This window comes from Equus caballus, chromosome 10 (genome assembly GCF_041296265.1).
Source record: "Equus caballus isolate H_3958 breed thoroughbred chromosome 10, TB-T2T, whole genome shotgun sequence".
NCBI classification, from domain to species: Eukaryota; Metazoa; Chordata; class Mammalia; order Perissodactyla; family Equidae; genus Equus; species Equus caballus.
The window spans coordinates 70,982,488-71,005,598 of NC_091693.1; the positions used below are offsets into that span (position 1 = coordinate 70,982,488).

Below are 23,111 nucleotides of genomic sequence, written 5' to 3' on the forward strand. Positions count from 1 at the left end.
CCATGATTCAGGGTGAATTTAGACAAAGTGAAGTGTCTTTACTTCTTTGAGCTTCAGTTTCCTCAGCCAGATAGAAAAACGGCAGGAGCTCTTGATTATTTGTTATTATATAACAAATTATCCTCCATAGATAATAGCGGAGAGCCAGGCTCATACAACACCGTGGAAATTTCTGCAGTGGTTGTGATTGTGGTCATGCAGCAGTCACTATATTTGCTTCATTATTGACACATTTATAATACATTTTGTCACCCAGCAGGAGATAAAAGTGAGATGGTGGAAAGCAAGCTTAGTCTTAGAATATGTTCAAACTACTCTATTTAGATAGCATTATATACATTTTCTACGCAACGTATAATACTATTTAAATTTTTTCTAGCAAAAACTCCATATTTTCACTGTAGTTTCTCATCTGCTTTTTGTCCCTCAATTATGTGTCCGTTAGTTGTTGATATAAGTTTGAAACAATTATTTCTGAAGTAGATAAACCATCACATATGGTAGATCCATCAGCTACAATGTTTCTTCTTAAAACTCTTCAGTGGCTTCCCTTCTGTTTAGAAGGAAATACTAACAGGTTACTATGACTTGTCAGGAAATATGGTATGAACTGGCCTTTACTTACGTCTCCGAAGTCACTTCCTGCCCTGCTTTCCTTTGCTCACTATTTCTGGAAGTTCACTTTTGCTTCAGTCTCCTTGGCCTTTGTTCAGTTAAGTCATTGCAAGCTTTCTCCTGTCTCAGGACTCTGGAGAAACTACTTTTCCACCTTAGAAAAGTCTATTCGCAGTCTTCCCTTGGCTGCTTCATCCGTGTTATCTCAGCCTGAATATCACCTGGGGATCACAGATACCATATTCATTGTTAATTTCTAGTCCCTACCATAGCATAGTATCTGGTGTATCTTAGACGCTCAAAAGTAGTTGTTGAATAAATTAACAAATAAACTGTGTTACCACATTGGGTACATCTGGTACCTATACAGTAGAATCTGAGCTCTGAACTTTACCTGCCTATAGAGAGTATGGTATTTGAATTCCATCAGTTTACTTTCAATGGATCTTGAGTTTCACAATGAGATAATTCAAAACTTCTTTTAAAAACTGAGAGACAGTGTAATGAAGATGGTATCCCTGAGGCAAAGTCAAGAAGAAATAGGAATCTCTTTTCCACAGGTAACTCATCTTATCACCTTTTAAACATTTTCCCATTTTTTTAGGTGCTGAAGAAAATGTCACCATGTTATTCACACATATGCCTGAAGCGTGTTTAAGCTACATTTTGTCAAGGTGCAAATTGAATTTAAAAGCCAGAAATATCCAACAACGAGCTATTTTGTTGTTTCCATTGATTTAATCTGAAGAAAAGACTTTAAAAAGTTTGATTTATTTCATATATTAATTTAAGTTCAAATTGTAGGTAATTTTAATTCTGGAGCCTGTTGTCTCTCACAAAATAGTGTACAATTAGCCTCATTTCATTGCTTGGAATCCAGTCGAATTTTCCAAGAAAGAAAGTGTAGTAGATACCTACATTGAGGATTAGAAGTCATTTTAAGTGATGTATCTATGCTTTAAAGATACAATAAACCTCTTGCAATAATATATCCTAGACAGGGAGGGTTATATAATGTGAATTTCTCAATTGGGGGAGTTCAGAATGGTCTCTCAAATGAATCACCTGCCAGATTTTGGGTTAGGATGAGAGAAACTCGATTTTGCATCTAAGGAAAATCTTTATAGCTTTTCATATAACTTCTTTCATGCTGACTACTATTCTGCAAGCAATTTTGCTTTCTTTAGCCATACTGGTATAGCTGCAAAGGGAATTTTTTGTTCCTATCTTGTCCATTCCAAATCCGTTTAATGAACTGTCTTCTCAGCAATTGGCTACATCTAACCCCATTTCTCCTTCCCTTCTGTTTCCTTTAATGACTCCAGCTTGAGACAATTTTGTATACTTCATTAGTATTAACCATTACAGATGACAAGTTCTAGAATGTTGTATAAATTGATCCTAAATGTATGCGGTTTTCTCAATCCAATTTTGGGAGTTGAACCTCTGCATTTCTTTTTTAGGGAGGAAAAAAGATGCAAAGCTTTATGGTCACCACAGCCAATGTCAAGCAGATACATCTATGCTCTGCTAAGTTATTCTTGGGTTATACAAAAAGCCTTCCATATTTTTCACCTCTTTATAATTTATTCTAAAGTACATATGCAAACAGTACTATAACCTTTGAAGTAGGAAATCCGTCTCTAGGTAATATTCCCATCCTGTCAGAGTCATCCAGCTAAGTGATATTGATGGGACTTTAATGATAGAAATTAATTACAAGGTTGAGTTGTTTCGCACCATTGTGTGCCACCGTGTTGTCACATCGCTTTCAGCTCCAGTGCTCCCCGCCACTTGTCTCTCAAGAAAGTTTTGCTTGTAATTGAAGAATGTGCATGTTTATCTCAGTTTGAACATATGTGTATGTGGGGGAGAGAAGATTCCATTTTGCTGATCACAGCTTGTGATGATATTTAGCTCTTTCGATCACTTTAATTTCCCAAAGTCTTTCTGCTTTCTAGGAGGCATTTCATTGAAAGGGACATCTTAAAACATCAAAAGCAGGTACTCTAGAGCTGCCACTGGCCATTTTTTACACACAGTAAGGATAATATAAATTTTTGTAACTTTTTAAGCATTATATTTATAGAATAATGTATTCAAATGGGTCAACATTCAAGTGCAAAATATGACTACAAGTAATCTGTACATAGAGTTTTGAAGTATTTACAAGCAGGGATGGGGGCAGAGGTGGAGACTAGGAAGGAAAAAGAAAACAGGAAGGAAATGGACTGTACGCAGCGGGATCTTAGGGAAATATTTTAAGCTATTAACCAAGTATGAAAATAATTCAAGTTTAAGTGATGGCTTTTTAAATTTAAAACCAGGGAGGGCGTAATAGAATCGGTGGAGGGCAAGAGCTGGAAAGAACTGTAGAAAACATCTAAAAAAACAGCAAGTGGCTTTGACCACGAACCCTAACGATAAATATTTTACATTCTGACGCAGTGTGTAAGTATAAACACACACACACAATTGAACACATTTCAAGAAACAATTATCTTTAGTATCTGCTATGTACTTTGAACTATTTCTTTCTAATTTGTTTTATTTCACCTAATAGTTGGAAAAACACAAACCAACACAACTTCTCATTTTCCAAAGGAGGAAACTGTTGCAGACAGATTGTGTGATTTTTCCCAAGGAGAAGCAGGCTGCTGCTTGCAGACTTCTGACCTTTTAACTCCTAGGACACCAAATTTTCTAGCATGGTTCCAAAAAAAGAACTCAAGATTGGATTTTTAAAAACCCCAGTTTCGTGCTGTTCTCCCACTTTCAGTTAGGCATGATACCTTAAATTTTACTAGAAAGAAGTAAAAAACAAAAATATACAAAAAGATACTGTTGTGTGACCTTGAACAAACCCTTTTAACCTCTTCTCTGCTTTACAGGTTTCCACTCGCCCACCTTACATCTCTCAAACACCAATGACTACTCTGCCTGGTTATTCTAAGTTTTAAATGATATAGTTCATGCTTTGTTAATGACATAACGTGCTACCAACTAAAGGCCCCACCTTTCTAGCATCTTTGGTTGTTATAATTCAATTTTCCTATCAATAGATTAATGGCCCGTCATTAAATTTGATGTGAAGAACTGATGTTACCAAATAGGCAATAATGTTCTGTGTATGTGAGAAAACCTTCCAAGGTTATCATCTTATTAATCCAAAAACAGCCTTGTGAACTGTGCAGGTTAGCTCTTGATGTTATCTGTTTATTGGTCACCTTAGAAATGTTCTGTGATTGCTCAACTTCCCATATTTAACACACAGTGGAGCTAGGACTGAACTAGGCCTTCTAAGTCCTAAACTAGTGCTCTTTCCATAACGCAGATAAAGCACAGAGGTAGGATAGCAGGGTCAGGGGCATTTGGAGCTAAGTTCTATGTTGGAATGAATCTCCCCTGACAGGTCATATATTATAGATGATGCTGCCTTCTTACAAAGCTTATGGCACCTTCTCAATGAATACAGAATATTTGCCATCTGTGATACAAATGGAAAAACAAGCAAACAACTTTGTTGTAGTTTTCAAATATCTAGTGTCATTGTTCTTTGTGTGGAAGCCATATCACCCTTAATAGATTTTTCAATATAATTTGCTTATTGATTGTAAGACAATATTTAATTGTGCATTGATTTTCAGAGGTACATTGTCTTATAGTTTGGGTCGCATTGACAGTTTGAATGAATTATCTTGAATGGGCATCCAAGATGGCTAGTCGAATAGAAGTTCACGACTTCCAGGAGAGCTGTAGCTGTACTGGGACCTGGTTCTCTTCCAGTTCTCACTCCCTGCTTCCGCACCATAGAGCCAGCACTGCCACTGCCATGACAGCGGTTATGCAAAGCTCTGGTGGCTTTAGAAGAGCAGAAGTAGTAGAAGGAGGAAACAAGTGGGAATGATTTAAGATACCTAAGCCCAGGGGCATGTTCCCAGGAGGAAACCTTGCCCATATGTCGAGGTCCTGTTACAGTGACCAATTGTCTCAGTTTGCCTGAGACCAAGAGGTCTCCTTAGAGTGCTAAAACTGGGAAAGTCCCAAACTGGGAAAAGTTGGTCATCCTAGGTCCTGCCCTCAAAGATGCATCTCTAAAACTGTCCAGAATTTTTCACTGGCTTTGTCACACTCTTGATATTTCAAAAATTCAAAATTAGATTGATTTAACAAGAAAAACAGAAAAGCAGGGAAACAAAACCTGGAGAGTCTAAGAGGTTAAAAATGAATTTGTTTATACTGATATCACTCTCCCTAGAAGTTATCTGTTATGAGTTCAAAGAGAATGGGAGTTATGAGTAAGATGTAGGGAGGGATAAAGACTGAAGTGACTGAGCCATGAGCACTTCGTATTTTAAAGGAAAGAAGATTATCTTTACTCACCTTTCTAAAGCAGAAGTATAGAAGCTATACTGGGGAATGAGCATTGGGCACCTGGGGAGAGAGCAAACAGGGGCTTAGAAAAGAGATAACAGGGATGATATAAACAGATAAACATAACCTATTTCGAAAAATTCCCTTGGGTCAATCATCTACTGAGAATTAGTGAAGAAACAGTCTGTAGATGACATGTACCCCCACTGTTTAGATTTCCAACCTGCTTTTCCACCTCTCTGATTTATCCCATGAAACCCAGCTCTGTGTACCTGAACAAAGGCTACAAGCATATGTACCAGTCATTGTTTAAGCCTCTGGGGATTTAGCAGTGACCAAAAGAGACACAAGGTCCTTCCCTCAGGGAGCTTATAATCTAGGGTGAAGGGGAGGCAAGCAACCCATAGAGCAGAGGAGCAAAGTTGACATTAGACCCTTATAAATGCTTCAGAGAAAGATAAAGCTGGAAAGGAGTTAGGAAATGGGAGGGTTGCACATTCATGGAGATCTCCCCAAGCAGGTGAAACGCAGAAGCAAATGCATTAAAAAGAATGCTTTAGAAATCGGGGCATACTCGCTGGATATTATTTTGGAGATTTAATTTTTGTAAAGCCAGTAGATAAGTGCAAAGGAAAGCTTCGCTTCTACATCAATAAATAATAAAGGTAGAATACTAAACACAGCTGGGAAAAGTTAAAGAGACCAACAGCTTCCCTCTGCTCGTAAGAAAGACTCCATTACTGCCATTTTATTTCATTTTCATTTGTTTGTTTGGAATTGACCAGAGAAATACTAGAATCTGCTCCCTGCCCATACCCTCAGGCATTGCATTTTACAAAGAAACCTCTATGAGTAAGCGAGAGCACAGCACACAAGCCAGGGTTTCTCTTGACATAATTCATCTCATACTTTTGTTTCAGCAGAAACTAGACATCCTTCAACCCGAGTTAAAGGAACTTGCAGCCTGAGGCACTGAATTGCATTGAAAATAAAAGCCTTCATTCAAAAATAACTTTTTCAAACATTCTGCTATAGCTGCGTGGAATTTATCTATCAAGAGGTGAGTGGGTCCTACATCAGTAACTTGTGGTTTTCCTACACACCCCATAAACCACTGACAAATACAATATTTTAAATGTGAAAGCCAGTAACTTTTGTTTTTCAGAAATGTGATACTATAATGATACCTTTCTTTCAAATTATAAAAGTGTTCTTTTAGCGTAGGAGAGCACTCCATATACTTCTTGGCACATTGGGTAGATTTTTATTTTATTTAATTTAATAGATATTGTTATTTGCCACAGTTATTGTAGCATAAGGGTTTCTGTTATCTGAAGTGAAGGCACTATTGTAAGAGTATATAAAGCTATGGCTTTTCCTGACTTATTTTGTCTCCTAAATCTTTTGAGTGGATGACTAAGGAGGGGAAGCAGATCTGGGGTCGTATCACAATATCCATGTGATGTGAATTATAAGAAAATATTAAATTAGCTTGTTATATTTGATAACATTAATAATTTATTATTTTGCAATCATCGAATAAAGCACACAGGCTATAGAATCTTCTAATTTCTGGAAATCAACAATGATTTCTCAAGGAACAGATAATTGTGACTCCTTCCTCGTGAGCATCAATCCAAAAGTTTCCTATTTGGAATCCCTACATCAAAGTTTGGTGCAAATCTGAAATATACAGAGAACTTTGAGACAGAAGTCTGTAGGTTGACCTTTCACAGGACTTTATTGGCTCATTCTATTGTCATTCAGGGCTGATTGAGTTGTAGCATCTGAAAAGACTGGCCTGGGGTGGCCTAAGCCTGGGTTTCATTGCTGAACTAAAGCACTTAGTAAAATTATCATATCAGCATGACCATTCATTCTCTTTACAAAGTGTTGACCTGGTGAGTTGCCTTGCCCAGCTATCAGTCTCAACTCTTAATCAACAAGATAACTGTTACTGAACCAGGTTCATTTTTGCCGACTGCTCAGAAAACCAAACACCTAGACAATGAGATTGCAGCAGAGAGAGAGTTTACTCACAAGGAAGCCATGTGAGGAAGCAAGAGCATGAGCCTCAAATTCCCTTCCCAAAAATAGAGACTCAGAGATATTTGTGGGGTAGGGGGGCAAGGTGGTCTGAAATGTGGACAGAGGTGATGGGAGGTGAGGAGAGGGGAGGTAATTGATGATCTGCGCAAGCCTAGTCAGACTTCATGCTTCTTCATAGGACGCATGTCACAAAATGGCGGCATTAGCATGATGTGAGGGTGGAGCTTTCAGCCTCTTGATGCCAAAAGGCTGCCTATCGGACATCCGCATGGGCCCAGTTGATGAGATGGTGGTCTCAACAGGCCTGAAGTAGACAAGGAGTTCTAATTCCTGAAAAAAACAGCTCACACACCCATTACCATGGTGACCCAGGCTCCAGGAAGATGTTATCTATAGGAATCTAGTGAGAGTCAGACAGCATGTTGCCTAAGCAGCATAGTTAACAATGGGTGGTTTAAACAGCTAAAAGCTATAATCAGTAATTGCAAAAAGGAAAAAAAGTTTACTACCTAGATACTTAATCATCAGTGGCTGTTTGCTGGTATCATAACCAAAGGAAAATTCTAATCTTGAGCAAACTAAGTGACTGGAATCAATTTAATTTATGATAAATAATTTCCTTCCAGTGAACATTTTTGATTTCTTAATGACTTTTTTCCTTTCAAAAATGAGAGAGGGTCACTGTTGTTAAAATCCATGAATCCTTATTGTTTTCAGTCACCAGTAGTCCTTTACTGTGATCACTTCAAAGTGACATAGTCCCTAAAGATGGTGCCATGTACTCATATGGCAAAAACGATATTACACTTAATATGTCTACCTATATACTGCATTTGTTTACCTTTTCTCTGGAGTAATACCTGGGTTGTCTGTGAACTACTCCTAGACTTTCAATTTCCCAGAATGATTTAAAAAAACAAAGAAGAAAAACAACAAAAGAGACATAGAAAGAAGGAGCATTTTTGACTGGAAAGAAAGAACTCTTCAGCAAGAAGAAGAAATTAAACACATATGCCAAGCTGAAGTTTTAAATATGATACCTGCCTCACTATGAGTGTTTGGTTTGAAATCAAGAAGAGAAGACACAGCCCCATGTACGTCATCTATTCATCCTTCAAATTATTGATTGCCCAGTAAGTGCCTAAAAAATTGGACAAAATTCAGTCTTTTCCTTAAAAAGCTCACAAACAAGTGAGCAACTATTATATAAACAAGTATATATGTGTGTGTGTATGTGTATACACACACATGTACACACATGCATATACTCATCATGTAAGTACATAATTATATGATCTATAAAACATATTATGTATTATAGTAAAATTATATATGACATTATATATATAAGTAGTATAGACCAAATTTATTATATTACAATTATGATTTGTAATACAAGTACAATCAATTGTAGTGTGGTATCTGCTCCAGTAGATCTACCTATATAATAAGATATTTATACTTTCTGTTTACATGGATTGTAGGAAGGGCCAGAAGAGAAGGGCTTCTCCAAAGAGGTTTCTAAAGTCTTTTCAAGAGAAATGTAAATAAGATTGGGGGAGCAACCAGAGATACAAAAGTTTAAAAACTGGAAAAAGAGAAGAAGAGAAGAGTAGTAGAGATAAGAATGATAGTAGTAGAGGTGGCAGTATCTGGGCATTAGAAACTTGTGCATCAGCAGTGGAGGTTCAAGGCTGGCTCGGGGTCAATGATGAGACACTTCGACATTGTGGAGGAGAGCCTGTAATGAAGAAACAATGGGTAGGACCATCCTCACCAGACCCCATGCCGTATAGACACCAACACCTAAGTTTCCTTAGAAAGCTCAGGTATCTGGTGATAAGTGTGTATGTGTCTGTGTCCATATGTGTTTTGTGTGTGTGTTCCTGTTTAAGGATGGAGTAAAGGGGGCACAATAAGGGCATGGCACCACTTATGAATTAGATTTTGAAGTTCTGTTGTTTAAAGTAATCTTCAGTTCTATAAGGAAAGTACCTCAACATAATAAAGGCCATATATGACAAACCCATAGCCAACATCATACTCAACAGGGAAAAACTGAAAGGCATCCCTCTGAGAACAGGAACAAGACAAGGGTGCCCACTCTCACCACTCTTATTCAACATAGTACTGGAGGTTTTGGCCAGAGCAATGAGGCAAGAAAAAGAAACAAAAGGAGTCCAAATAGGCAGCGAAGAATTGAAACTCTTGCTGTTTGCAGATGACATGATTCTGTGTATAAAAAACCCTAAAGAATCCATAGGAAAACTATTAGAAATAATCAACAGCTATAGCAAAGTTGCAGGGTACAAAATCAATTTACAAAAATCAGTTGCATTTCTATACTCTAATAACAAACTAACAGAAAGAGAATTCAAGAATACAATCCCATTTACAATCACAACAAAAAGAATAAAATATCTAGGAATAAATAAAACAAAGGAGGTAAAAGATCTTTCATACAATGAAAACTATAAGATATTATTGAAAGAAATTGATGATGACATAAAGAAATGGAAAGATATTCCATGCACATGGATTGGAAGAATAAATATAGTTAAAATGTCCATACTACCTAAAGCAATCTACAGATTCAGTGCAATCCCAATCAGAATCCCAATGACATTCTTCAAGGAAATAGAACAAAGAATCTTAAAATTCATATGGGGCAAGAAGAGACCCCCAAATAGCTAAAACAGTCCTGTGGAAAAATAACAGCTCGAGGCATCACAATCCCTGGCTTCAAAACATACTACAAAGCTATAGTAATCAAAACAGCATGGTACTGGTACAAAAATAGACAGTTCAATGGAACATAATTGAAAGCCAAGAAATAAAACCACACATCTATGGACAGCTAGTCTTTGACAAAGGAGCTAAGATCATACATTGGAGAAAGGAAAATTTCTTCAATAAATGGTGTGGGGGAAACAGGGCAGCCACCTGCCAAAGAATGAAAATTGACCAGTATCTTTGGCGATACACAAAAAATTAATTAAAAATGGATGGAAGATTTGAAAGTAAGACCTGAAACCATAAAAATCCTAGAAGAAAATATAGGCAGTACACTCTTTGATATCAGTCTTAGAAGAATCTTTTCGAATACCATGTCTACTTGGCCAAGAGAAACAAAAGAAAAATAAACAAATGACACTTCATCAGACTAAACAGCTTCTGCAAGCGAAGGAAACCAGGAACAAAACCAAAAGACAACCCACCAACTTGGGGAAAATATTTTCAAATCATGTATCTGACAAGGGGTTAATCTCCAAAATATATAAAGAATTCACACAACTGAACAACAAAAAAAACCCGACACAATCAAAAAATGGACAGAGGATATGAAGACATTTTTCCAAAGAAGATATACAGATAGCCAATAGGCACATGAAAAGATGTTCAACATCACTAGTCATCAAGGAAATGCTTTTTTGATTTAAAACTACACTAAGATATCACCTTACACCCTTTAGAATGGTTATAGTAACCAAGACAAAAGATAGCAAATGTTGGAGAGGATGTGAAGAAAAGGGAACCCTCATTCATTGCTGCTGGGAATGCAAACTGGTGCAGTCACTATGGAAAACAGCATGGAGATTTCTCAAAAACTTAAAAATAGAAATACCATACGACCCAGCTATCCCACTACTGGGTATTTATCCAAGGACTTGAAATCAACAACTCAAAGAGACTTATGCACCCCTACGTTCATTGCAGTATTATTCACAATAGCCAAGAAGTGAAAGCAACCTAAGTGCCTATCAACTGATGATTGGATAAAGAAGATGTGGTATATGTACAATGGAATACTACTTAGCCATAAAAAAGACAAAACTGTCCCATTTGCAAGGACATGGATGGACCTTGAGGATATTACGTTAAGCAAAATAAGCCAGACAGAGAAAAACAAACACCATGTGATTTCACTCGTATGTGGAAGATAAACAAACACACTGACAAAGAGAACAGATTAGTGGTTACCAGAGGGGAAGAGGTTTGGGGAGTGGGCAAAAGAGGTGAAGGGGCACATATATATATGGTGACTGACAAATAGGAATGTACAACCGAAATTTCACAATGTTATAAACTATCATGACCTCAATGAAAAAAAAAAAAAATCTTCAGTTCTATAGAAGACTCTCTTGCCAGAATACACAACTCTCATATCAGTGATGTCAGCTAATGTTTGATGAGATTGTGTCAATGTTTTTTCTTTTCTCACTGTCTGGTGAGGTCAAACATCTTTTACGTCACAGATTTATATGCTGTAAGCTTTCAATCCCTCTGGTTTGTTTCCCCCTGCTTTTCATAACTTCTTCTTTGGTGAAATAAACTGTAGACATATGTTTTGTGAATTAAGGTTATCCCAGTTGACTGATCTGCATTTTTGTTTGAATTCTTATCCTATCAAAACACATATCAAAATCAAAGTCATCCTCTACAGGTAAATTGCTGAACTGTAATAACGAGTTTTAGATTTAAAGGAAGAACAATTGTCGAAATAGAAAACTCAATTGCCGGCTGGCTTACATTCCTTTCATCTGTATTGTTTATTTATCTACAAAAACCTCTACTTTGTTTTTACTGGCCACTCCAGTTCTTAGGAATTTCAGCAATATTTGTACTTCCGCCAAATCTTATTTATTCCACATTGAAAGATTTCTTACTTCTTTAGTTCTTAGAACATTTCTGTGAGATAGTCAGGAATTTGTCTTATCTGTTCTACAATGTAAGAGAAATGTATATGGGAAGCATTTGCCTAGAGTTCAAGATAAGTCATAATACAACTGAATTTTAATCAGATGTGCTTCTAAACTAGTTCTCTCTCCTTTTCTCTCCCTCTCTCTGTCCCTGTATCTATCTATCTCTTTATCTTTCTATTTCTTTTTTCCTCTTTTTACTTATTAATTCAAGTTTTCTATATTATATCAGCTCACTTTTCATAATTTTTATTTGCCCATGACCATTTTCCATTTCATCAAGTCTTCAAAATTGTTAGTAATCAGGTGTATATTATTTTAACAGTGGTTAAGGGGCCAGCCTCTAGGGTGTGGGAAGTGCCAAGGGAATAGATTTTGGGTATATCCACAAGGATTGTTTACTGTTCCTCAGCAGAAATTGCCTGGCTCTCATTGCACCTGCAAAAATAAATATTCTTTCATGTAGCCTCACAGTTCAACATTTTCAGGTCAATTTTGAGAGAGGCCTCTTTCAGAATTTCCACTCAAATTGTCCATTCTCCCATTCTTTGCTCTCAGTGTATATCTGCCTTTGTTTTAAATCATTCTGTAAAAGGACACTAATAATCTTGATCTGATTGTAAAATTCTCTCATGAAAACAGCCTATTTATATAGCAATAAAATACATAAATTGGACATTATTTATTTCATAAAAATATTAATTTGGTGTGAGCTCTTGGCTAAATTGACTTATTTGTGCCTCTGGCTGTTTATTATTACTATCTCATTTTTTCTGGGGGTGGATTTGTAATCATAATTTTTCACACATCTCAAATGAGTATTTATTCAAAAAATGTTTGCTATCCATCACTGTTAAATCCTACTTAAACCAAATTTCATAATATTATTTTATTATAATATTCACATCCCCGTGGTGAAGCAGAAAGGGAACGAGATGGGGAGCCCTTGGTTCCATCTGTTCAAAATTTGTCATTGACTAGCAGAGTGAACTTGAGTAAGCCAATCAGTCTCTGTTTCTCCAACTATTGAATGAAGGTTTTAATGAAAAGGTTGGGGTCAGTGCTAACATTCTAGAATCCTATTCTGAATTTCCAGAAAACAAGTGCTATAAGCAAGGGTAAGCACCTGTAGTGCACTGTGCAGTGTTAGGCTAAACTGTCAGATTCTTCCTATAGGTCCCTATTTTCCCCACACCTAAGCTATGTTTAGCAAAAACCAAACAATGATGGATGTGAGGTTTCTAGTTAGAGAGTGTTTAGGAGCAGTTACAGCTTGTAATTCCGTGAGCTGTGACCAATGAGATTGACAGAGAATATGGTAGAAGTAAACCAGAGATGGAGGAAAGGCATTAAAAATGGGTTGAGAGAGAACAAAAGACTGCCAGCTATGTGATATAAAATAATAAGGAACATAAGAGGGGTCTGATGGTGAAGGTGCAAGCAGGTGGAGTGCATAAGGCTGATTGATAGTGAAGAATTAAAGTTTGGGATATAGCGTATTGTGACATTTAGTTCCCAATAAACAACATAATGACACCTGACAGCTATAACCTCCAGAAAATTCACATCAGTGATGTTCATTCCAATAATTAAAAATGAATGAAAAAATGACTTCTTTATTGTTTTCTTTTTGACTACCTGAAGTTTTTAAATATAGTTTTTAAACCTAAGCCAAAGAAGATTTTTCAGGCAAAATGTAGAGTAAAAAGCATTTGATGAGTGACTTTTCACTTTGTAATTGGTAATATAATCAATAGCTAAATGTATTTAAATTCAGGTATTAATAGTCAGGTAATAGTTTAAATGTATTTTCTAATAATATTACGTTGGTTAATAGAAGTTAAATGCTCCTAAGTAGAATATTTTTAATGATTAGAAAGAAAAATAATATCTATTGTATCTTGAACTAGACTGTAGCCAAATAGGATGTCTAGAAGTCACTTGATGATTTGACACCCATATAAGAGAGTAGCTGATAAGGGATAGAATGAACTTCAGACTGCAGAATTGGATAAAGTGTCTTCCTTTAGGAGACATATTTACACTAACTGTTTATGATCTAGGACTCAGGCATTTTAAAATTTAAATGTGAGGAGTAGGTGAAGAAGAAATAGTTTAGGAACTTTTAAATATACTTTTACGTTTAGTTTAGTTTAGTTTTGATTTTTGTGAGGAAGATTGGCCCTGAGCTAACACCTATTGCCAATCTTCTTCTTTTTTCGCTTGAGGAAGATTGTCCCTGAGCTAACATCTGCACCAATCTTCCTCTATTTTGTATGTGGGACACCTCCACAGCATGGCCTGATGAGCGGTGCACACGTCCGTGCCCAGATTCTGAACCTGCCAACCCCAGGCCACCTAAGCAAAACATGAGAACTTAACCACTACGCCCCTTGGCTGACCCCTTTAGTATATTTTTTGGGTCAAACTTTTTTTGAGTTACAGAGGTAAATAAAACTATACAAACACACTACCGTTACCAAGGAATGTATTACTGATGGGTATTGAGACTAACCAGAAAAAATATATTTAAAAAGTGGATGAATGAAAGCCATAGAGAAAAGTGCCTTATTCATTCTATTCTCAAAAGTTTACAATTGCATACAGCTATTTATTGAAAACCTGCTACATGCTTAACATTGTGCTAGACTGTTTAGAGCATTACAGGACTATTTGTGAATTGATCTAACAGAGTTTTGAGTTATAGAATCAATTTCAACACAAAAATAGCAATTAGAGAACAATATAGGCCTTTATATACTAAAGGAATAAACTGATGAAGAGGAAGGAGCATTGGACCTGAGAGTTCAGAAACCCCTTCTCTGTTTCAGCCTCCATTGCCTCATTTCACCTTTGTCAGCCACTAAGGAAAGAAGCTGGGCTTAAGCTTTCATAATGTTCATTTCTGCTAACGAGATTTAGAAAAAAAATACAAGCTAACTTTTTCATAATGTTTACTTCATGCCTGACATTATTTGAAGTGCTTGATAATATTTCAGTTCATCTTCACTAAAAAGAGTTAGACATTATGGAATTTAAGACATGAGAAAAGGGAGAAAATAACTTTCTTTGGTTTATATAGTCGGCAAACGGTGGCTTTGAGATCCATCCACGTAGTTGATTCTACACCCTGTGATCTTAGCTATGACCTCTTTCATCCCAATGCTCTTCTGATTTTATAAAGCTTTAAAATAGATTCTGCAAATGTAAATGACGTGTAACAGGACACAAAAGGATCAAACAGCCACTGAGGGACTGTCAGTGTATGTCACAGGATAAATCACGGAGCTGCCCAAATGGACACCAGCTGGAAACTCTCACCTAACAAATTAAGAAATCCCTTGAAAAGACATTTATCTCACTGCGCTCCTCTTCCACGCCCATTAACATCTACCACCACCTCTAGTATCAGCACAGCACATATACTACATAGTTGCACATCAGAATGATTGAGCATCACAATGTCAGCCATCCTTAGAGTACATAAAAAGAGACCAAAAGCATTGTGTGACAGTTGTAAGGGTTCTGAAGCAAAACTGGCTACAAGGAACTAGAGACCAGGGACACCCAGATGAGCACGGTGACTGAACAAGGACATAGTCATCCTGGTTAACACTTACCCCTTGTTGCTCACCAAAGAGAAATTGGAGACTGATACCCTCTCTTATATACATTTACAAATAATAATAACGTTCAGCACCTTGTATATGGTTTTTTGTACAGGATGTGGGCTCAGTTATTCTGGCTACATTTTTTGTCATCCTTGAAAGTATTTATTTATATACTCCTTCAAGGTATTATTATGAAGATAGATGTATGCTGTTTATACAGATATAAATAATAGAAATATACCAGAATGAGAGAGAGAGAGATTGAGAGAGAGAGAGTGAGAGAGAGAGAGGGAGAGCTCATCTAGGATGCCATCTTTGATTATTACAGTTTTATAGTAAAGATTCTTGGGGACCAGAGTAGTGGCTAGGATGCAGTACCATCTCTTTCTGGGTATGCTGCATTTAATACAGACAGTAGAAGTTATGAGGAGAAAGTAGAGTCCATGAGGAAGGCTCGTTAGAAGAGACGGAGTTTTAAGGCAAGTCTTGACATGACCTTTATTTGGATTCTACGATGATCACTATTTTGCTACCAAATTGGCCCTTGGCCCTAAGTGGTGTGCCATCTAAATATATTTGGTATATATGGCTCTTTTGCTTTTTTACTGACATCAACTTTGAAAAACCCAAAGATGCCTAAGTTGGAATCAGTGAGGAACAACATTAAGCTATAACACAATTAGAAAGAGGTAGATTCGGAGGGCCATTTGCGACTTAGCAAAACTTAATGATTGTTTTTCTTTAATCTACTTCCTTTAATCTCCATAATTACATATGTACACAAGGGTACCCTATCTTATATATGATTTTGTATATGTATTAGGTACAGTGGAAACTCAGAGATTGTCATCTTATATTGGAGAGGATTATGAGTTCATGATAGACTTTTTGATATTTTTTTATCCTTTAACCAAAAGCTAGAAATAATTCATGAGAGGCCTATACAGTGCAATATTTTTATTTGTGACTAACATAATCTTTAAAGATTTCTCATGTGATATTTTGGAGAATAACAACCGTTTTATCTCAGTCTGAAATTTTAGCAACAACTCTTAGGTCAATACAAATAAAATGGTGGAAGGAGATGGGATGTGTATTTGCTTCTGCCAATATACACCAGAGTACATTCGCTATGCATATTCAAAAGCAAATCTCTCATGGCAAGTGATCTCTGGATAGAATTTCATGAAATCTTATAGCTTTACTAAGACTGAAATATGTAATTTGATTAAAATCTTCACAAAATACAAATGGGCAGACTTCACACAGCCAGAGCAAGAGGAGGATGGATGACGGCTTAGCGTGGCGTGTGGCCTGTGATGGAAGTAGACGGCTGCTGATGGTTTATGCTGTGTGTTTATAAACAAAAGGGAAACATAATTTTAAGACTCCTGGAAATGATTGAAATGCAACGACAGAAAAGTGACATATCTCATACTTTTCATGTAACTCATACTTAACATAAAATACATGTATTAAAAAATGAATATTACCCAGGATATGGTTTTACTAGGCAGTATCTCAGCATGTAGCAGCTTTATATATGATGCATCTGTAATAAGAAATATTCTTACTAGTAAAAATATTTAGGTTCCGGGACCAACTTAATTGTAGAAGCATGTTTAGTTAAGACCCTTAGGGAACTGCATCTTTGATTTGTTTCCCTGTCACACTGCTCTGCTTTCTATACCTCAATCTCAAAAAGCCATACTACCTGAACTTTTTAAAGATTGTGGGCTGGCAGTTCCTTTAAAGGTTATTCATGATCAGTATTTGAAAATGGCACTTCAGTGCTGATATTGGCTTAACTCGCCAGTTTTAGTTGTTGTTTATCATATATTAAACCGATTAAAACAAAATCATAAGAGAGTAATATACTATACCACAATTTCTTTCTCATCTGTGCTTTTGCTACTTTGTATGTTTGTCTAATATAACGTTATCTCATTATATTGCAATTATTTGTTTATTTAACCATCCCCTTCACTGTTCTAAAGATCCAGGGCAAAAAACTGAGTAGGGTTATACAAATTCTATATCTTTAGTATCCACACCAAGATGGGGCTCAGGGAGAGAAAGTGCCCTCGTGTAACTAAAACAAAAGATTTGTCTAAACTAAGCCTCAATGTATTTTTAAAAACCCAAGTGGCAAGCCTGTTATTCTGTTGATACTTTAGATGGGAAAGGCAGGCTCTTAAACTAAGTATATCTTACTTGTTTCTTTGTTTGAACGTACTAAAGGTACATTTCTGTAAGATATTCAATTGAAGCAAACTTTCCTTGATCATTCCAGATTTGTGAGGTGTTGCTATATAATTTCTCTTTAGAGTTAATTTAGACAGGCATTTCTCTCACGTTGTGTTTTTATTCTTCATACAGACATAGATTACAAATAATTTGTCATCTCGAATTTTGAAGAGCTCATCAGTATCTGTTTACAGTTAATGATTTTCCAACTGTTGTTCAATTATGTCATCATCAGACGATTTTTTAATGTGGTAGCAGTGATTAATGATATTTAAATATCACAAAGGGTCATTTAAGAACCATAAACAACTGTAAGAACGGTTATCCTAGAAATGGTGAAACTAATCTGAATTTATACAAAATAAGCTCTTGGTATATTTTGGGGAAGAATCAAGGGTAAAAGTCATGGGGAGCGGGTGGGAATGGTGAAATGTACATATATGTAATAAGGAAAGCAATCCCAATTCAGCATTAGAAAGACCGCAATTTTATAGGGTGTTCATGGGTAAAATATTTAAAATGTCATAAGAAGTACTTAATGAATGTACTGCCTTGAAACACTCCACAGGGCATATTTTATGCTCTCTCAAGTATTGCTTTTCTCTGTACAGATATTTCAAAATGCTGAGGGTTAAGAAAGCAGAACTGCTTCTGATCGTGTATGTTTATTAGAAACAGTTGGTTATGGAAAACACCACTGGCTTGGATGATTCAAACTTGTCTAGATTTTTCGGGTAATTAAACACAGATGAGAATTGGTGACTACTGGGATTTTCTGAACTTTTCCTAATACTCTTGACAGTAATGTATAGATGTGAGGGAACAAGATACTTACAGCCTATATACAAGTGAACAAAGTTCTTTTTGTTCCCAAACACTTCTGCAATTCAATTATCATATGGCAAATATACCTTGATAAGTATTCTCCCGCTGTAATGATTCATCCACCACTAATGGCTCTGTTTCAGCCCAGAGTGGTACTGCGATATGGTTACAGTTTTTACTTCAGGTTTTCCTTGATTTAACATTCATTGGAGAAGATTTATCAACTTAGTTTTAGTCTCTCAAACCATTAGTATAATGAAGATTAGACTTTGTGGGAAGTAATCTCAACAATTCAAAGGACACTATAATCTGTGATATTTATGGTATTATGACCCCGAGGATGAGAGATGGGAGATGTCAAACATGAGTGTGATTTCTGGAGAACTAGGAAGAGATTTTTTAGAATTCTTCAAAAGCTGCTTCAGTTACAGTAATTGAGACACTTACTAGATTCAGGATGCTTTCTCTTAGACTGCATATATAACATCTGGTCCCGTAGTCGATGAACTTAAGCAAGTGACGATTGTTTTAAAACATCATCTTACTGTTTTGAGAAATTTTTTGTTTTTTTGACTTATTAAGACTTTATTTTTTAGAGCAGTTTTAGGTTCACAGCAAAATTTAGGGGAAAGTACAGAGATTTGTCACATACCTCCTGCCACCATACATGTGCAGCCTTCCTCATTATCAATACCCACCCCCCACCAGAGTGGTACACTTGATGTTTCAACTGATGAACCTACATTGACACATGATAATCACCCAAAGTCAATAGGTCACATTTGGTTCACTCGTGGTTCTGTACATGCTATGTGTTTGGACAAATTTATAATGACATGTATTCATCATTATGGTATCATACAGAGTATTTTCACTGCCATAAAAATTCTCTGTGCTCCATCTATTCATTCCTCTTCCTCCCCAACCGCTGACACCTGACAACTCCTGATCTTTTTCTTCCTTTTTGGTAAGCAAGATTCTCCGTGAGCTAAAATCCATTGCCAATCTTCCTGGGTTTTTTTGTTTATTTGTTTGAGGAAGACTAGTCCCGAGCTAACATCTGTGCTAATCTTCCTCTACTTTGTATGTGGGATGCCTCTACAGTATGGCTGATGAGTGGAGTAGGTCCACGCCCAGGATCTGAACCTGCAAACCTGGGTTGCCAAAGTGGAGCACACCGAGCTTTAACCACTTGGCCACAGGGCTGGCCCCAATCATGGATATTTTTACTGTGTCCATAGTTTTGTCTTTTCAAGGGTGTCATATAGTTGGAATCATATAGTATGTAGCCTTTTCAGATTAGCTTCTTTCACTTAGCAATATGCATTTAAGGTCCCTCCATGTCTTTTCATGGCTTGATAATTCATTTCTTTTTAGCACCAAATAATATTCTATTATGCGGATGTACCACAGATTATTTATCCATTCACTTACTGAAGGACATCTTGGATGCTTTCAAGTTTTGGCAATTATAAATAAAGGTACTATAAACATCTGTGTGCGGCTTCTGTGTGGACATTTTTTCAATTCCTTTGGGTAAATACCAAGGAGTACAAATTGCTGCATCATCTGGTAAGAGTATGTTTAGTTTTGCATGAAACTGCCAAACTGTCTTCCAAAGTGCCTGTACCATTTTTGCATTCCTGCCAGTAATGAATGAGAGTTCCTCTTGCTGTATAGCATTTGCTGTTGTTGCTGTTCTGGGTTTTGGCCATTCTGTTAGATGTGTAGTGGTATCTCATTGTTTTAATTTACATTTCCCTGATGACGTATCATGTGGAGCATCTTTTCATATGCTCAATTGCCATCTGTGTATCTTCTTTGGAGAGGTGTCTGTTAAGGTCTTTGGCATATTTTTTAATTGGGTTGTTTTCTAATTGTTGAGTTTTAAGCATTCGTTCTCTAGTTTGGATAGCAGTCCTTTATCAAATGTGTCTCTTGTAGATTTTTTCTCCCAGTCTGTGGCTTGTCTTCTCATTCTCTTGACATTGTCTTTTGCAAAGCAGAAGTTTTTAATTTAGTGAAATTTAGCATATCAGTTATTTCTTTCATGGATCATGCCTTCGGTGTTGTATCTAAAAGTCATCACCATACCCAAGGTCATCTAGGTTTTCTCCTCTGTCATCATCTAGGAGTTTTATACCTTTAGGTATACAATCCGTTTAGAGTTAATTTTTCTGAGGGGTGTGAAGTCTGTGTCTAGATCATTTTTTTGCATGTAGATGTCCAGTTGTTCCAGCACCATTTGTTGAAAAGACTACCTTTGCTTCATTGTATTTATTGCCTTTGCTCCTTGGTCAAAAATCAGTTGACTATATTTATGTGAGTCTATTTCCGAGCTTTCAATTCTGTTCCATTGATCTATCATCTATTCTTTCACCCATACCACACTATCGTGATTATTGTAGCTTTAGAGTAAGTCTTGAAGTCAGGTAGTGTCAGTCCTTCAACTTTGTTCATCTCCTTCAATATTGTGTTGGCTATTCTGAGTCGTTTGCCTCTTCATATAAACTTTAGAATCAGTTTGCCAATATCCAGAAAATAACTTGCTAGGATTTGATTGGGATTGCATTGAAACTATAGATCAAATTGGGAACTGACATCTTGACAATGTTAACTCTTCCTATCCATCTACATGAAATATCTCTCCAATTATTTATTTTTCTTTGATTTCATTCATCAGAGTTCTGTAGTTTTTCTCATATACATCTTGCAAATATTTTGTTATATTTATACCTAAGTATTTCATTTTTGGGGTGCTAATGTAAACGGTATTGTGTTTTTAATTTCAAATTTCACTCGTTCATTGTTGTTATATAGGAAAGTGATTGGATTTTGTATATTAACCTTGTATCTTGCTACTTAGCTATAATCACTTATTAGTTCCAGGAATTATTTTGTTTATTCTTTTGGATTTTCTACATAGATGATCATGTCATCTGCAAATAAAGACAGTCTTATTTCTTCCTTCCAAAACTATAAACATTTTATTTCCTTTTTTTTTTTTTTGGTCTTATTGCATTAGCTAGAACTTCTAGTATGATGTTGAAAAGAACTAGTGAGAGGAGACATCCTTGCCTTGCACCTCATCTTAGTAGGAAAGTGTCACATTTCTCACCATTAAGTAGGATGTTAGCTATGGGTTTCTGTAGACATTCTTTATAAACTTGAGGAAACTCCCCCCATTCCTAGTTTTCTGAGAGTTTCTACCATGAACGTGTGTTGGATTTTGTCAAATGCTTTTTCTGCATCTATTGATATGATTATGTGATTTTTCTTTTTTAGCCTGCTGATATGATAAACATTGATTTTCGAATGTTGAACCAGTCTTGCATACTTGGGATAAATCCCACTTGGCGGTGGTGTATAATTCTTTTTAAACGTTGTTGAATTTTATTTGTTAATGTTTTGTTGAGGATTTTTGAATCTATGTTAATGACAGATATTGGTCTATAGTTTTCTTTTTCTTGTAACGTCTTTGTCTGGTTTTGATATTAGGATAATGCTGCCCTAATGGACAAGTTTGGAAGTATTCCTTCTGCTTTCATCCTCTGAAAGAGATTGTAGAAAATCAGCATAATTTCTTTCTTAAATATCTGGTAGAATTCACCAATAAACCCATCTAGGCCTGGTGTTTTCTGTTTTGGAAGGTGCGTTTCTGGTAAATAGAATGTGGCAGAGTTAATAAGCTATCACTTATGAGATCCAGTTAAGAAAGACTGTGGCTTCTGTCTTGAGTATTCTCTCTTTCTTTCCTGTTTGCTTGCTCTGAGGGAAGCCAACTGCCACGCACTACCTTATGGAGATGTCCATACAGCAAGACACTGAGGGAAGCCTAAGGCCAATAGCCAGTGAGGAAGTGAGGCTTCCAGTCCAACAACCTATGAGGAAATGAATCCTGCCAAAGCCTCAAGAGTGATTTTGGAGGATCCTCTCCGAGTTGAATTTTCGTTCAGACTGTAGCCCTAGCTGCAAGCTCGACTGTAACCGCACGAGAGGCCTTGAACAAGAGCTATTCAGGTAAACTCAGCAAGATTCCTGATCCACAGAAACCATGAGATAACAGATTTCTTTTTTTAAAGTAGGTAAGTTTTAGGGTAATTTGTTACTCAGGAACAGCTAACTAATACAACTACGTAAAAATTAACCTTTTGAAAATGAAAAAAATAGTCAAACTAGTTTCTGAGGATCAAGTAGACAGAAAAAAAAAGGTTCTTGTTAAAATGTAATAGTTTGGCTTCTATGTTAGTTAGCTAGGACTGCCGTAAGAAAGTTCCACAGATTACGTGGCTTAGATAGCAGAAATTTAGCTTCTTACAGTTCTGGAGGCGAGGAGTCCAAGAGAAAGATGTTGGCAGGGTTCGTACCTCTGTAAAGACCTGATCTGCAATTACAGTCCCGTTCGGAAGTACTGCAGGTTAGAACTTTGACGTATGAATGGGGGGGGGGGGGGGGGGGGGCGGCGCGGGGCGGGGGATGGCACAATTCTGTGCATAACAGTTTCTAATGATAATTGGTTAATATGTGATGAACCTTTATGCACAATCTCATTTATCACTACAGTCTCATGTGATAAATGCAATTATTTCAGTTATACAAATGAGAAAATCAGGGCTTAAAAAGGCTAATTAATATGCTTAAGGTTATATCGTTAATAAGCAGAAGAGTCAGAGTTCACCCAAACGAGCTT

At 36.5% G+C, this 23,111-nt stretch overlaps 1 long non-coding RNA gene across 1 annotated transcript in view; it reads right to left on the reverse strand.

Moving 5' to 3' along the window:
* Nucleotides 1-22,802, reverse strand: part of LOC111775349 (uncharacterized) — a 63,286-nt gene extending 40,484 nt beyond the window's left edge. The window contains exons 1-4 of the long non-coding RNA XR_011422141.1: nucleotides 22,740-22,802; nucleotides 16,843-16,901; nucleotides 4,999-5,049; nucleotides 626-836 (exon numbers count right to left, since the gene is read on the reverse strand). This is a non-coding gene — a long non-coding RNA (uncharacterized lncRNA). The remainder of the gene's footprint in view (nucleotides 1-625; nucleotides 837-4,998; nucleotides 5,050-16,842; nucleotides 16,902-22,739) is intronic.
* Between the last annotated feature and the right edge of the window lie 309 nt (nucleotides 22,803-23,111).